This window comes from Pan troglodytes, chromosome 3, assembly GCF_028858775.2.
Source record: "Pan troglodytes isolate AG18354 chromosome 3, NHGRI_mPanTro3-v2.0_pri, whole genome shotgun sequence".
Lineage (NCBI taxonomy): Eukaryota > Metazoa > Chordata > Mammalia > Primates > Hominidae > Pan > Pan troglodytes.
In genome coordinates, this window is record NC_072401.2 from 68,879,487 (window position 1) to 68,898,372 (window position 18,886).

Genomic DNA, 18,886 nt, shown 5'->3' on the forward strand with positions numbered 1-18,886 from the left:
TATTTGGGATGGATATAAGAGTTTATACTGCAAATATTCTTTCCTCATAAGGATATGGACAGGAGGAAAGGAGATACTGGGTAGAAGAGGGCAGTTCCCCAGCAAATGCCCCACCCTCAAGCCTGGAAACCCACCGCCCTAAATGGGAACAGGCATTTCTGTTTTCATATCCAAATGTTGCCTTTTGGCCCCCCCCGTCCCCCGATCCTATACCCATATTAACCCCAAATCCCAGGCTCCACAAGCAGATGAGTGGAAGAGCAGAGGAAAAGAAGAGCAGCATGACAGAGAAGGAGAGAAGAGAAGGAGCATCTGAATATTCAGAGGAGTTCGGCTGGGGGTTATCAGAGAGAAGATCAGCTGTGGGACAGCTGAACTCCAGTGGAAGATTATCTTCCACTCCATCCCCTTTCTAGCTCCCCATCCATTCCTCTGAGAGCTACCTCCATCCAGCAATAAAATCCCACATATTTACTATCCTTCAATTTCTCCATGGGACCTGATTCTTCCTGAATGTCAGACAAGGACCTGGGTACCAAGAGGGCACTGAGCTGGTTAACACTTAAGCCATCTGCAGATGGCAGAGGTAAAAGAGCACTGTAACACTCCCACTGGGGCTTCAGGAGTTGCAGGCATCCACCCTAGATGCTACCTTGTGGCCAGAGCCCGAAAGAGCTCACCACAGCTCCTGCACCTGCCCATTTGCGTGTGTCCCCTCCTGTAAGGGGTTTGGTTTGAGCACACTGTGGCAGAAAAGATAAGCCACACCCTTGTCACACACCCTGAGGGAGGGGTGGGGGGTGGGGTTCAGGGAACTCTCCCATTTCAATAATTTTGGAGATACTAATTCATTTTCCTCTATCTCTAGTGCTGCGGTTGAGATGTTCTATGCCATTCTGATACCAGATATTTCCTGTGATTTTTTTACTTTTATTACTGAAAACTTTTAGGATTTTCTCTGTATTACCAGAATTTACATAATTATATGATTTGTTGTAAATGTATTTTCACTTATTTTACAAGGTTTTGGATAGGTCTTTTTAATCTGGAAATATTTTTATTCATTCAGGAAAATGTTCTTGTATTATTTCCTACCTAAATTAGTTTTCTAATTTTTTTCTTCCTAGAAATGGTAACATTTAGATATTAGAGTTACTGTATTGTGCCTCTAATTGTCTTATGTTTTTTCTCATTTAATATCTATTTTTTATTTGTCATGCTTTTTGGAATATTGTCTTTACCTTCAAAATATGATATTGATTTTAATATTCAACATCATAGTTTTAGTTTCAAATATCTCTTTATCCTCTTCTGATTATGTTATTTATCCTTTCCTGTTCTTGTTTCTTGAAAAAAAGGTATTTTCTTATCCTTCTGGACATATTAATTATAGGTTTTTTTAAAAAAAAATCTTTTGTTTGCTTCATGTTGTACCACTATTTCCTCTGATTCCTTTTCCTTTCTTACTCGTTTTCTATGAATTTATTAGCAAAGGATTTTTCAAATATGTAGAAATATCCAGTGGTTCATGCAGAATTAAGATTCCTGCCTCTGGTATACCTGCCTTATATAAACCTCTCTCCTTGTGTATGGATATGATGGAGTCGTTTTTCCCTTGATTGGCTATGTTAATTAAATTACATTGTATGGTGCTCCATCTTGGCAGACTAGAGAGGGATACTTCTGTTGGTCCTGAAGAAGCAAACTGGTCTGTGGCCAGGATCTGAGGTTAGTCTCAAATAGCTGAGAGTTCCTCCAACCAAAAAATCAGCATGAAAACTTGAACCTCACTTCTAAAACCATATTGTAAGAGATTGATTGTGACCAACTACCTGAATGATCTCGCAAACAGATTATTCTCTAATCAGGCTCCAATCATACAGCTTGACTGGCATTTTGACTTTAGTCTTTAAGACACATTTATTAGCTCATAGTTCTGTAGGCTGGAAAATGAAACATGGATCAACTGCCAGTAAATGGATATCATTTTAAGCTTCTAAGTTTATAATATGATAATTTTTTTACACAACAGTAGAACACTAATACATCTGGTGATCATGCTACACCTTCTGCTATTTAAGGGAGAAACACCACAGAGCAGATTGAAAGCTCTGAGTACATGAGCTATTTAAGTACATGAGCACGTAATTCATGCCTGTGGCCAAATTTCACAGCCAAAGATTGGTCTTTCTTTACAATCTTTTAAAAATAGTACCCCTAAGACTATATTACCTTACATTTCCCAAATTTGATGAAAAACAATAATCTACACATCCAAGAAGACCAATTAACTCCAAGTAGAATAAATACAAAGATAATCACACCCAGACACATCATAGTCAAAATATTAAAAGCCAAAATTTGAAAGCCATAAGAAAAAGATGAGGCATTACAAAGAATGGAATCCCAATAAAATTAACAACTAACTTCTCTTTTGAAACTATGAAGGCCAGAAAGCAGTGGGACAATATATTCAAAGCACTGAAAATGTAAAACAAAACAAACTACAATAAAGCTTTCAACCAACAATCTTATATCCAGCAAAAGTATCTTTTTAAAATGAAGGTATAATACAGTCAAGTGCCACATAATGAATTTTCAGTCAATGATGGACCACACCTTAAGGTGGTTTCATGAAAAATGTATTACTATATTTTTACTGTATCTTTTCTATATTTAGATACAGTTGGAAACATAAATACTTACCATTGTATTATAATTGTTTACAATATTCAGTACTGTAATATGCTGTACAGGTTAGGAGCAAAAGGCTATATGATTAGGCTAGGTATAGATTCCCACAACAATGAAATTTGTTCCTACACAATGAAATTCCCTAAGTACATTTCTCAGACTGTATTCCATTTTTTAAATGACACATGATTGAAAGAATTTCCCAGATAGGCAAAAACACAAAATTTTGTAGGAGTTCCACTTTAGAAAATTATTAAAAAGTAAAGAATGTTCTCCAGGCTGCAAGCAAGTTACACCAGACAGTAATTCGAATCAACACACAAGCAAAAGGGTGCCAGTAAAAGCAACTATATTGGTAATAATACAAGTCATTATAACTGCATATTTATTCTTTTTTTAAAAACTGATTTAAAAGTAATTAGATAAAATAATATGTATATAATTAAATTGTTGAGCTTTTAACACATAGAAATGTAATATTTGACAAAAACACTGTGTGGGTGGGAGCAAAGTGTTATTGGTATAAGTATATGACACCATATGGTAACTAGTATCCACAGGAAAAAAAAATTTAAATCAGTTGTTATAAATAGGAAGATTAATATAACAAACTCTGTAAATACGCATTTGTTCTTATGTCTTCTTTCATCTTTAAAAAAAGATATAAGATTCCAAAATAAAATACTTATACCATTGTATTTTCGGGTTTGTAACATACATAAATATAATATGTATAAATATAATAGCACAAAAACGTGGGGAATGTAGCTATACAGGTGTAAAATTTTCATATTCCACAGGAATCAAGCTAATAAAAATTTGTGGTAGACTTTGATAAATTAAGATGTATATATTTTAAGTCTTGGCATAATCATTAAGAACATTTAAAGAATATATTTGACAATTATTAAAGGAATTAAAATGTTACTAGGAAGTATCCATGTGATAAAAAAAAAAGACAGTAAAAGTGGAGCAAAAATGGCATGAGCCTTATAGTAAACCAAATGTAAAAGGGCATTTATATCTGACTATAGTCATAACAACATTAAATATAAATGAATTAAAAATCAAATAAAAAGTCAGGTGTTATTAGATTAAATTTAGAAAAAGAACAGGATTTAACTATATGGTGTCTTTGTAATACACACTCTAGATTCAAAGATACAAGTGGGTTGAAAGTCAATTCAGTACAGTGGCTCATGCCTGTAATCCAAGCACTTTGGGAGGCTGAGGTGGGCAGGAGTTCAGGTGGGCTGCTTGAGCCCAGGAGTTCAAGACCAGCCTGGGAAAATGGTGAGAGCCCGTCTCTACAAAAAATAAAGAGTACTGGGCGTAGGGGCATGTACCTGTGGTCCAGCTACTCGTGAGGGTGAGGTGGGAGGATTGCTTGAGCCTGGGAAGTTAAGGCTTCAGTGAGCTGTGATGGTGCCACTGCACTCCAGCCTGGGTGACAGAGTGAGACCGTTTCAAAACAAAACAAAAACAAAGAGGGTGAAAGTTAAAGGATGGAAAAAATACACCATGCAAACAGCAATGATAAGAGAGCTAAAGTGGCTATACTATTATTGTCAAGTTAACTCGATTCTGGTAATCATTTCACAACGTCTGCATGTATCAAATGATCACCTTGTACATCCTAAATATATTCAATTTTTATTTGCCAATTATACGGCGATAAAACTAGAAAAAAAAAAGATAAAACAAGCCAGTGAATATACGAAAGGCCACAGAATGATTGGGCAGAGACTGCTGTTTCCCTGAGGGACTGAATTGAAAGTTCTACAGGGCTTTTTTTCTGGGCTGATCAGTTATTCCAGAGAGGAATCCTCCAGTTTCATGACTGGGGCAGAGTGGGTATAGCTTTGGTGGTGTTGATGTGGTGTGAATTTCCTAGACAGCATTCTGAGAGTTTAGGGGCTTAGGTGGGCCAGGGAATTCACATTCAGATGTGAATTCTCCATGTCCACTTTTCAGGATAGCACATCTCTTCTACCCTAAACTGTGCTTATTCTCCCTACACTACATTTTTTCAGCTTCATTTTTTTCCCTGAAACTGTGGTCTTCTGCTAGGCTGAAATAGAGTAATTGCCTAAATGGGAAAATTAGGGAAAGGAACTTATGGGGAATTTTTTAAGTTTTAAATCTTTTTCAAGTTTTCAGTCATAACTACTTTTTAAACCCTGATCCACACTTTGGCCTTAATCTAGTCTGGGAATTCCAGCAGGAGTTTGAACTTTCCTTTCTGCCATATTAGTTACCCTACATCTCCTCTTAATTTTCCATACATTTACTTCTATTATGTATTGTCTCTTCCTTTCCTCTATCTTCTTGAATTTCTGATTTTGATAATACTTCCCTTTACTATAATCTCCGTGGGATTTTGGAGGCAGCAAACAGAAATATACTTATTCAATCCAGCATGTTTGATCTTAGTGTGTAATTCCTCAGAAATAAGTCAACACGGTAAAAATAAAACAACTTTGGGCTAAGGAGACTTAGTTCAAATACTGAGTCTATGTCACACTGATGATAGCATAATAATGAGGTTACATATTTTCTCTGAAGCATTGTTTCCTCAATGGGGAAACATACATAATAATATCTATTTCATAAATGAGAAAAGACAGAGACAGCGCTTTTTTGGCTTGCTTCTTTGTGGCTGTATTCATCAGCATCATCAGCATCCAGGCTCGAAATAAAAGCCATATGGTCCAAAGTGTCTATTGTTCTACCTTTCCAATCAGAAAGAATTTGCTTTGAAGAGAACACGAATCACAATTTTGGAGTCGATTACATCTGAAATATAGATGAGAAGGCTGAATTCAGTTTTGAAGATTGAGTGGGATGAGGTGATAGTGAATAGAGGGACCATAAAATCGCAGTGGTATAATAAGTATTTAAATCCATAGAAATGAGATTTGTGGGCTGCACGTGTTGGTTCACCCCATAACCTCAGCCCTTTGGGAGGCTGAGATGGAAGGATCACCTGAGGTCAGGAGTTTGAGACCAGCTTGGCCAACATAGTGAAATCCCGTCTCTACTAAAAATACAAAATTTATCCGAGCATGGTGGCGTGCCTATAGTCCCAGCTACTTGGGAGGCTGAGGCAGAAGAATTGCTTGAACCCAGGTGGCAGAATTTTCAGTGAGCCAAGATCATGCCACTGTATTCCAGCCTAGGAGACAGAGCGAGACTCTGTCTCAAAAAGAAAAAAAAAGAGATTTGTGGTTTAATTAGAGTGTATTAAACTACAAATCTATTGTTTAATAAGAGTTTTCACAACAGTTATATCATTCCTGTAATACTAGCAGTATTGGAAGGCTGAGTCAGGAGGATCAATTGAGCCTAGGACTTTGAGAAATGACATTTGTGAGGTGTCACAACTTATTTATGATACTTAAGGGGAAATTACATATATATATATACACACACACACATATCCTATGTATATACACATACATATCCTATCATATGTATGTATATATGTATATATGTTTATGTATATATGTATATATGGGTATATGGGTATATGTATATATGTACATGTATATATGTACATGTACACGTATATACGTATACATGTACACGTATATACGTATATATGTATATATGTATATAAGTATATATGTATATATACGTATATGTATATATGTATGTATATATGTATATATACGTATACGTATATGTATGTATATATGTATATATACGTATACGTATATATATGTATATGTATATGTATATACGTATACGTATATATATACACATATATGTATATATGTATATACATATATGTATGTCTATATATGTATATATGTATATACATATATGTATGTCTATATATGTATATGTATCTATGTATGTATATACGTATATACATATATGTATACATATATAGGCAAGATGTATATATGTATGCATATATACACATGTGTGCATGTATATGTATGCATGTATATGTATATGTATGTATATGCATGTATATGTATATGTATGTATATGCATATGTGTATATGTATACATGTATGCATATATATGCATGCATATACATATGTATGCATATGTATGTATGCATATACATACATATGATACTACTTGAGGGGAAATTATATATATGTACATCTATATATTTTCATTGTTCAACTAATTGCATTTTTTGAAATTTACTTTTTCCTCTTTTCTGTCTTTAGATTTTAAGTATGATGGCTTTATGGTCATAACCCTTCCTTGCTTAATATTACTTGCTTATATTCATGGGTAATACTGTCTTTGGCATGAATAATTCATTTATGAAATAACAAGCACATCCTCATCATCCCAAATTAATCACATGAGTATTAAATGGAAAATTAAATAGCTCATTGACATCCTTGTGAACCAGTAACACCACGGTAGAATCTGATTGGCAGAAATAAGAACTAAAAATCACAAAAAGTATTTAAAAATTCAGGAACCAGAAGAAGTAAATGCAGATATCTGTCATAAATAATAACAGCTTGCTATTCAATATTTAATATAAACACCAATGTATTTTAAAATGTGATTAGCATCACAATCAAAAACACTTTTTATTTGTATAACATTAATTTCTGGACAAGAGCCTTCTAGTCTTCATGTGCCTTGTAAATATTTTCTCTGTATACAGGGAACTTTATTTAGGCAAGATAGTTTTTGACTGGAAAATTATCCCATTAATTAAAAACTTTTCAGAGTGACTGCTTTGCACACAATTTCATGCTACTAGATTTAAAATTACTGTATTTTAAAATGATTAATAAGTTGTCCATGTATTTTGTAAACATTCCCAAAGAAGGTAGTCAGTAAAACAGTAAAATCGCTGGAGTGCAAGTATTTATCACTGATCCAATAAGATTTTATGTAGCCTGTAACTGCAATATTATATATTTTATGCTTCCTCTGTCTTTGGTGCGATATACATTAAGTTATTTTCCATGAAGTTAATTTCACAATCAGTAGACATCTCTAAACAACATTTTGTTACAGTTTCATGGGTACTAGATGTTTACAGGGGTCATTACTTTCCCCTTAGGTAGTGATAAGAAGCCAGACAACCTGAACTCACATTGTTTATATTCTGAAATGATGCTTGATATCTAAGCTATAATTATCTTTTATTTCCTTAGATCTATCACATTTATAATTTCCTTAGATCTATCACATTTATAAACTTCTCCTCTTACTTTGCGATATATTACCTAAGAGCTTGCATAGCTCCATGGACACCAAAGGCATGTCTAGAACAGGGTGTATTTTTTTAATTAAAAAAAAAAATGAGGAGAAACTTTTTCAGTTCTTGTTTTTTTTTTGTAGATAGGAAGTAAAAGGGAATTTTCTATACTACAAGTTGAGGAAAAGGAAATTTTCTATCCTACAAGTTGACTGAAAATATAATATTTCATAATTCAAGTATATAAAATCAAATATTTTATAAGTGTGTATATATATACATGTGGAATATGTACTTATATAAGGTCTGTAGCACCATAAACCTGTTATAATAAGTAGAATGAGTTTTATAAAAATAGAGTTACTCAGTTAAAGCAGCTGGATAAGGATTTGGTATTTTTAAATTTTAGTGCCAGCTCTGTCACTGACCTATTTTGTGAACTTAACACAAGTGGCTCAGTTTATTTATTTCTGTTCTAAAATAGAGACTGCCATATCGACTCAAGTAATGGTTTTATGAGAAAGAATAGTGAATGAAAAGGGGTGTGAAACTAGTGACCAATGATTGGTATTGAAATTGTTTATTGCCTCAGGAACTGTAGTGATGGGACACCTACCTTTGTACATTTAAACATATCTAGGTTATTAAGATCTTCAAAGTCACTACTTGGTCATGAATTTTGAAGGCAACTGCTTGGGAACCTACTGGTTGTAGTGGAGAGATAATTAGTGCTAGGATTAGTACTGAGTTTGGCCTGAACAATGCCTCTCATTCTGCAAAGTCAAGTGGTTTCTCAGAAAACATATTTCCCCACTTGGAAACAAAAGGTTACACATCGTTTTTACTCATATGATTATTTTAAGCATCACAGTGCTTTGAAACCAGGAAAGTTGCTGTAAAATTCAAAGTGTAATATAAATGTAAAATATTTCTGTAAGTATTTCAGAATCAAAATGTACAACAGGTAAATTATTGGGGATATTTAGAAAACTGTGATGACTTTAAACTTAAGTGTTCATAGCTTTAATTTTTTGAGTTGAAATAATTTTCCTTCTGCTAAAAGTTTTAACAATAGTTATCAATGATCAGACCATGATCTTGCAAACTTCTAAGTTAACCAACCACTCAGCCACTATCCTTTCTTTTATTTCCAAATTTCTTTAAAAATATGGCCATATGATTTTGCTTTCTTGTATTTATAAAATTTTTATTCCTTACCGGCCATAGTTTAGCTTCCTCAATTCAAATAAAACCGTTTTATTCAGCATTTGCTTGTCTGTAAAGGATTTTGTTTCTCCTTCACTTATGAAGCTTAGTTTGGCTGGGTATGACATTCTGGGTTGAAAATTGTTTGCTTTAAGAATGTTTAATATTGGACCCCACTCTTTTCTGGCTTGTAGAGTTTCTGCGGAGAGATCCGCTATTAGTCTGATGGGCTTCCCTTTGTGGGTAACCAGACCTTTCTCTCTGGCTACCCTTAACATTTTTTCCTTCATTTCAACTTTGATGAATCTGACACTTATTTGTTTTGGAGTTGCTCTTCTCGAGGAGTATCTTTGTGGCATTCTCTGTATTTCTTGAATTTGAATGTTGGCCTGCCTTGCTAGGTTGGGGAAGTTCTCCTGGATAATAACCTGCAGAGTGTTTTCCAACTTGGTTCCATTCTCCCCATCACTTTCAGGTACACCAATCAGACATAGATTTGGTCTTTTCACATAGTCCCATATTTCTTGGAGGCTTTGTTCATTTCTTTTAACTCTTTTTTTCTCTGAACTTCTCACTTCATTTCATTCATTTGATCTTCTATCACTGATACCCTTTCTTCCAGTTGATCAAATCGGCTACTGAAGTTTGTGCATTTGTCATGTAGTTCTCATGCCATTTCAGCTCCATCAGGTCATTTAAGGACTTCTCTACACTGGTTATTCTAGTTAGCCATTTGTCTAATCTTTTTTCAAGGTTTTTAGCTTCTTTGCGATGGGTTCGAACTTCCTCCTTTCTGAAGCCTTCTTCTCACAACTCATCAAAGTCATTCTCCGTCCAGCTTTCTTCCGTTGCTGGTGAGGAGCTGCGTTCCCTTGGAGAGGGAGAGGCGCTCTAATTTTTAGAATTTTCAGCTTTTCTGCTCTGTTTTTCTCCCCATCTTTGTGGTTTTATCTACCTTTGGTCTTTGATGATGGTGACATACAGATGGGGTTTTGGTGTGGATGTCCTTAATGTAAATGGGCTAAATGCTCCAATTAAAAGACACAGACTGGCAAATTGGATAAAGGGTCAAGACCCATCAGTGTTTTGTATTCAGGACACCCATCTCACGTGCAGAGACACACATAGGCTCAAAATAAAGGGATGGAGGAAGATCTACCAAGCAAATGGAAAACAAAAAGGCAGGGGTTGCAATCCTAGTTTTGGATAAAACAGACTTTAAACCAAAGAAGATCAAAAGAGACAAAGAAGGCCATTACATAATGGTAAAGGGATCAATTCAACAAGAAGAGCTAACTATCCTAAATATATATGCACCCAATACAGAGCACCCAGATACATAAAGCAAGTCCTTAGAGACCTACAAAGAGACTTAGACTCCCACACAATAATAATGGGAGACTTTAACACCCCACTGTCAACATTAGACAGATCAACGAGACAGAAAGTTAACAATGATATCCAGGAATTGAACTCAGCTCTGCACCAAGTGGACCTAATAGACATCTACAGAACTCTCCACCCCAAATCAACAGAATATACATTCTTCTCAGCACCACACTGCACTTATTCCAAAATTGACCACATAGTTGGAAGTAAAGTACACCTCACAAATGTAAAAGAACAGAAATTATAACAAACTGTCTCTCAGACCACGGTGCAATCAAACTAGAACTCAGGATGAAGAAACTCACTCAAAACCACTCAATTACATGGAAACTGAACAACCTGCTCCTGAATGACTACTGGGTACATAGCAAAATGAAGGCAGAAATAAAGATGTTCTTTGAAACCAATGAGAACAAAGACACAACATACCAGAATCTCTGGGACACATTTAAAGCAGTGCGTAGAGGGAAATTTATAGCACTAAATGCCCACAAGAGAAAGCAGGAAAGATCTAAAGTTGACACCCTAATATCACAATTCAAAGAACTAGAGAAGCAAGAGCAAACACATTCAAAAGCTAGCGGCAAGAAATAACTAAGATCAGAGCAGAACTGAAGGAGATAGAGACACAAAAAACTCTTCAAAAAATCAATGAATCCTGGAGCTGGTTTTTTGAAAAGATCAACAAAATTGATAGACTGCTAGGAAGACTAATAAAGAAGAAAAGAGAGAAGAGTCAAATAGACACAATAAAAAATGATAAAGGAGATATCACCACCAATCCCACAGAAATACAAACTACCATCAGAAAATACTATAAATACCTCTACAGAAATAAACTAGAAAATCTAGAAGAAATGGATAAATTCCTAGACACATATACCTTCCCAAGACTAAACCAGGAAGAAGTTGAATCTCTGAATAGACCAATAACAGACTCTGAAATGGAGGCAATAATTAATAGCTTACCAACCAAAAAAAGTCCAGGACCAGACGGATTCACAGCCGAATTCTACCAGAGGTACAAGGAGGAGCTGGTACCATTCCTTCTGAAACTGTTCCAATCAATAGAAAAAGAGGGAATCCTCCCTAATTCATTTTATGAGGCCAGCATCATCCTGATACCAAAACCTGGCAGAGACACAACCAAAAAAGAGAATTTTAGACCAATATCCCTGATGAACATCGATGCAAAATCCTCAATAAAATATTGGCAAACTGAAGCCAGCAGCACATCAAAGAGCTTATCCACCATGATCAAGTGGGCTTCATCCCTGGGATGCAAGGCTAGTTCAATGTATGCAAATCAATAAACATAATCCAGCATATAAACAGAACCAAAGACAAAAACCACATGATCATCTCAATAGATGCAGAAAAGGCCTTTGACAAAATTCAACAGCCCTTCATGCTAAAAACTCTCAATAAATTCGTTATTGATAGGACATATCTCAAAATAATAAGAACTATTTACGACAAGCCCACAGCCAATATCATACTGAAAGGGCAAAAACTGGAAGCATTCCCATTGAAAACTGGCACAAGACAGGGATGCCCTCTCTCACCACTGCTTTCCAAAATAGTGTTGGAAGTTCTGGCCAGGGCAATCAGGCAGGACAATGAAATAAAGGGTATTCAATTAGGAAAAGAGGAGGTCAAATTGTCCCTGTTTGCAGATGACATGATTATATATTTAGAAAACCACATCGTGTCAGCCCAAAATCTCCTTAAGCTGATAAGCAACTTCAGCAAAGTCTCAGGATACAAAATCAATGTGCAAAAATCACAAGCATTCTTATATACCAATAACAGACAAACAGAGAGCAAAATCATGAGTGAACTCCCATTCACAATTGGTTCAAAGAATATAAAATACCTAGGAATCCATCTTACAAGGGATGTGAAGGACCTCTTCAAGGAGAACTACAAACCACTGCTCAATGAAATAAAAGAGGACACAAACAAATGGAAGAACTTTCCATGCTCATGGATAGGAAGAATCAATATCATGAAAATGGCCAAACTGCCCAAGGTAATTTACAGATTCAATGCCATCCCCATCAAGCTACCAATGACTTTCTTCACAGAATTGGAAAAAACGATTTTAAATTTCATATGGAACCAAATAAGAGCCCACATTGCCAAGACAATCCTAAGCCAAAAGAACAAAACTGAAGGCATCACGCTACCTGACTTCAAACTATACTACAAGGCTACGGTAACCAAAATAGCATGGTATTGGTACCAAAACAGAGATATAGACCAATGGAACAAAACAGAGCCCTCAGAAATAATACCACACATCTACAACTATCTGATCTTTGACTAGCTTAACAAAAACAAGAAATGGGGAAAGGATTCCCTATTTAATAAATGGTGCTGGGAAAACTGGCTAGCCATAGGTAGAAAGCTGAAACTGGATCCCTTCCTTACACATTATACAAAAGTTAATTCAAGACGGATTAAAGACTTAAATGTTAGACCTGAAACCATAAAAACCCTAGAAGAAAACCTAGGCAATACCATTCAGGACATAGGTATTGGCAAGGACTTCATGTCTAAAACACCAAAAGCAATGGCAACAAAAGCCAAAATTGACAAATGGGATCTAATTAAACTAAAGAGCTTCTGCCCAGCAAAAGAAACTACCATCGGAGTGAATAGGCAACCTCCAGAATGGGAGAAAGTTTTTGCAATCTACTCATCTGACAAAGGGCTAATACCCAGAATCTACAAAGAACTCAAACAAATTTACAAGAAAAAAAAACCATCAAAAAGTGGGCGAGGTATATGAACAGACACTTCTCAAAAGAAGACATTTATGTAGCCAACAGACAGATGAAAAAATGCTCATCATCACTGGCCATCAGAGAAATGCAAATCAAAACCACAATTAGATATCATCTCACACCAGTTAGGATGGCAATCATTAGAAAGTCAGGAAACAACAGGTGCTGAAGAGGATGTGGAGAAATAGGAACAAGTTTACACTGTTGGTGGGACGGTAAACTAGTTCAACCATTGTGGAAGACAGTGTGGTGATTCCTCAAGGATCTCGAACTAGAAATACCATTTGACCCAGCCATCCCGTTACTGGGTATATACCCAAAGGATTACAACTCATGCTGCTATAAAGACACATGCACACATATGTTTATTGCGGCACTATTCATAATAGCAAAGACTTGGAACCAACCCAAATATCCATCAATGATAGACTGGATTAAGAAAATGTGGCACACATACACCATGGAATATTATGCAGCCATAAAAACTGATAAGTTCATGTCCTTTGTAGGGACATGGATGAAGCTGGAAACCATCATTCTGAGCAAACTATCGCAAGGACAAAAAACCAAACATCGCAAGTTCTCACTCATAGGTGGGAATTGAACAATGAGAACACTTGGACACAGGAAGGGGAACATCACACACCAGGGCCTGCTGTGGGATTGGGGGAGTGGGGAGGGATAGCATTAGGAAATATACCTAATGTAAATGATGAGTCAATGGGTGCAGCACACCAACATGGCACATGTATACATATGCAACAAACCTGCACGTTGTGCACTTGTACCCTAGAATTTAAAGTATAATTAAAAAAAAAGTTCTGTTGTCACTAAGAAATGTTTTCGTCACCAAAATTGAAGACTTCTTTCATTTTTTTTATTCTCATTGAACCATCCACAGTAATTGAAAGTTTGATTATTCCCTATTTCCTGAAATTCTTGTTCTTTTGCTTTCTTTAAAATTATCTGTGCTAGTTATGTCAACGAGTTCTTTTCCTATTTCTCCCTTTCCTTTGCATTTCACACCCCTATCCTAAGCCAGGATGCATAGTCACTACTCAATATTCTGTCCTCATCTTTTTTCACTTTTCTTTCTTTTCCATTCTTCTTTTCATTAAATTCTTTTCTATGGCTTCAACAATCATTCAAATGAGGTTAAATTACAATTCTATATCTATCCCTGATTTCTATCATTTCTCCATTATTATTTCCTATTACTCCCTTAGATAGGGCAAATGTAACATGAACATGTCTGATGCTTCTCACCTTTATGATCTGGGTCATTCTCTGATTTTGGTTTCAGCCATTTTCCTTTCTTTTCATGCCAAAATGCTAAAACTACAATTGTTGCATAAATTCCATGGCTGCTAAAAATTTTTAAACCAGTTAAATTAGAAAGACTAGAAATCAGTGGCTAAGTGAAAGTATGCTGAATTTTAAATAAAATAGGTTGTAAGTTATTAAAATTTGAAAGAATTGAAAACAATACCACAGGCTAAAATTTTATATTTAATTTTTCTCAGTTCTCATGGGTTGAATTCTCTCAGTGGGGGTTGATATTTCAAAGGATTGATATCTATTTTTATTTTTGGCAAGAGGAGGGAGTTATATGAAGAATCATTTGTTATATGGAGAGTCAAAATTTAATCCAGATCAGTAGTTCATTTTGTTAAGTAAATTTTTGTTTTACCCAATTTCCTGATGCAGGAGACATTTTTGTTTTATTATGCAAATATGCTTAATGAATGTTTAAAGAATATGGAAGACTGTACTAGGATTTTGAAAGATTAAAAAAACCAGGCACAGTTTTTATGTCAGGGAATTTAGAGTCTTGATATAAACTGATGTGAGAGAATTTATGTAAAAAATATTTATAATACTAGGTAGAGTGAAATAAGTGTCTTAAGAGAGAAAGAGATGAAGTGCTTTGTGGAGTTTATGATATGTAATAAAATGTATGTGGCTTGGTGTTTTACTCACATGCAGGCAGCGATTTTTATTTTTCCTAGCTATCTGTAGTTTTTCATAATGAGAAACTGAGCTGTGTAGTGAGCAGGCTCATGGCCTCTAGAGCCAAACTCCCTAGGTCAGATCTGTAATCACTTACTAGTTCTATGCTGTCTGTGAATTTCTTCATCTGTAAATTGTGAATAATAATAATAGTTTGCCTCACACAGTTATGATAAAATTAAATTGAGTATATTTGTAATGCACTCAGAACAATGACTGCCTTATAGAAAGTGGTACGTACATGAAAGCTCAATTTCTTAATAATATTACTATAATTTTTCTTCAGTCGGATTAAGAATAACTTCCATTTCAGACTCACTTTTACTTCTAAAACTTTGAGATATTCCCATCTAAGAATCTGACAATAGGCAATGATCAAAAGTCTTTTTCATAAAATAAGACAGAACTTAGGTGGATTTCATCCAAAATTATGGATGAAGATATCCTGTGAGTAAAGTACATACTCTATGTGACATAATGCTTTTGGTTTTTGAAAGATATACTTCAAGCAAAAGGATTTTTAAAAATGAGAATCATAAGAAGTTAATTTCCCATTATTTAGCGTGTTTGTCCTAAAGTATGTTGTCTGACTTTTATCGAAGTCTCCAGGGACAGGCTAAGTTAGAAATACTGTCAGTATGTTTATATACTCACATTTGCTCCAGGCGCTTTCAACTATATTGGATATTAAATGTTGAAAATGTTTGAATATAATTCCCTACCTCTCTGTTTTAAAATTTTTTTATTAAATTGGAATCTACAATATTAACAACATCTTGGCAACATTAATCTCTATTTCATATTGTTTCAAATGCAGAATTTTGCTCTTATTAGACTTGTGAGAAACTAGTTAAAATGTGTAACTTTTGATTATAGTTACATTTAAAGTTGAATTTCATTTTGCTGTTTTAATAAACATTTATAAGAACTTCATAGGATGAGATATAACAGTATTTTTCATTATTCTCCACTTTTACAATTTGAGATTAATGTTATAACATCCTTTACATTAGGATATCAACAAAATAGAGGAAAACTTGGGTAACAAAGTAGATATAATCCCTTTTTTCAGTTATGGAGAATTTGATATTGAAGATTTACTATTATGTCTGACACTGTTGTCATTATTATCATTTTTTCATTGAAAAGAATTTGAGAATTTGAGATTAAAAACTTTAGACACAAAGCTAGACTCCATAGTTATTCAAAAAATTATGAGCATATGTGATGGGAAGGGAATAACGAATGTGTTCAAATAGAAGCTGGATAAATTTTACAGCATCCCTCTAAGCATTTACAGCAATATTGTTTAAATCATTTTACTTAGGGTAATGTTTGTATATTATTATGATGAAATACAATATCTGTCTTTAAAATTGATAATATAATTTAAAAATATATATTTTATTATGTGAAAACAACACATAAATTATTATATAATTTTAAAATATAAGACCTAAACATAATTATATGAAAAATTTAGACATAGTGTCTATATAAATAGCCTCTTGTTGGTATTTTAAAAGATGATTTCACAAGTAAGTCAGAACTAGAGTTCAAGAACTTGTTTAAAAGCAAGGGTGGCTGAATCCTATGATTGTACAACGAGAGACACTTAAATCCTATGAAAGTGAAGGTGAGGATGATCCCAGCCTGGCTTATTGTTGATTTAAAAATAGTCTCAGCTGCAGGAAAAAAAAACAAAAGAAGGAGTGTAAAAGAAGGTCACCCCGAAACATATGCAATAAAACAAATAGTTGACACTTTAGTAAAGTAATCTAGAAAGAAAATCAGATATATGCTGCCAGTGATGGATGCAGGTGTGAAGTAGAAAGACATTGGAAAGGTTCACATTAAAAAATGATCTGTACAGATGAGTATACAGAAAAGGAATTAGAAAGTATTTGAGAACCAATTACACTATGGCTCTGAAACACAAAACTTGAGACAATTGTGAAGAAGCCTCAACTGACTCTTCTACCTTTATTTATGAGTAGAAGAGTGAAGGAGCTCAATATCTCATTTCTCTCCAAACCTCCCCTCCCAGCTTCACTCTGTCATAAAAAAAAGTATTTCTTAGCCATTAATTGGATTTAATTATTCTCAAAAATATAAATGATTAATATATCATATTGTGTTCATGGCTGACTACTCTTTCTATTTGCTAAGCTGGGCTGATCTTGGACCTACTAATTTTCTTCCGTTTTTTAAACTTAAGTTCTGATTCCAAGTTTTGAACAAGTTGACTGAATTTATCTGATTGACTCCGCATTCTTATTCCTCATTTTATCCATCCCTAAAATGGGTTGTTAACTGAACTGTAATAACAAATAACCTTTAAAAAATGTTGATGAACATGCCATTTAATCAAGTGTAAGGGAAATGATGAAGAAATATTAGTGTACCAGAAGGCAATCAGAATATTTCCAGTTTACAATGCAGAACTAGATAATACATGAAACTGGTAAAAAGACAAATTGTACTTTCAGAAGTGTTCAACTCTGATAACCTGACCAACTTTGCAAAAGTTCTTGTTGACCTGCTGGAACTATTAAAATTATTAGGAGTGAGAAATGTCCTGGTTTGTGCAAATTATAATGTAATTTGATTTTGTCTGTCTTTTGAATGAATGAAAGGTCTATTTCCTGCTTAAACACATGTGGACCTCATATCCAGGGTCTCAAATGCACAGATAATGCCTAATTACATTTTGAAATGTTAAATTCTTATTTTGTTCAAGCTTGAAACTCTTATTTATTACTGATAATTGTTCTACGGTATTTCTTGCTTTAACCTAATGCAGCTATATCTTCCTTACATTTTGTTTATTTGCTTAATGATTGTTATTTAATTTACTCACATTTGCTATAATAATAGGCTCTTTTAGTACTGGATCCTGAAAGTAGATTGCTTTTTATGAAGAATTTCAGTATAATCAAAAGAGAAGCTTCATGTTCTCTTAAATGCTTATTAAATGTTACTTGATGGTGATGATAACCTTTTTGTACTTTAAATCCAACTTGCAGCATTAATTCATTTGAAACAGAATTAATTTGAAAGAGAATCTTGATTTTCATCTCAAACTCTCTTGCTTGTACAGTTCTTGAAGATAACTTATAATGATAAAATAATAAATTCCTTCAATTCTTTATACTGATTTTAGAGTTCTTTCACTTAAATAACTAAGTAATATACACATTTATTTTTAAGTCTTACCTTTAAATATTTTTCCTAAACTTATGCAAATGAAATGCATTCAAAGGTGAATGAAACTAAAAGATTTTGAGCCTACAAGAATCTATGGGCTGGTTAGAAACGAATAATCATTAAAATATGTTCCACTTAGGAGATGACATGAGGAAGTTTGATTTGCAAAATCGATTGAGATATGTTAATGAAATCAAATAGCAAATAGAACCGTAATTTTGTTTGCTACTTTTCACTGTCACTGATTTTAGTTGTTGGTTGAAACAGGGAGATTGTATAATACCTTTAAAAAATCCATGTTTAATTGTTTTAATATTGATTGTCTTTCCTATAATTTAAATTCTTTTTCATTATGTAAGCATTTCAAAGATTTGCCTTTTTTTTGTGTCAACGACTTTGCTTTCTA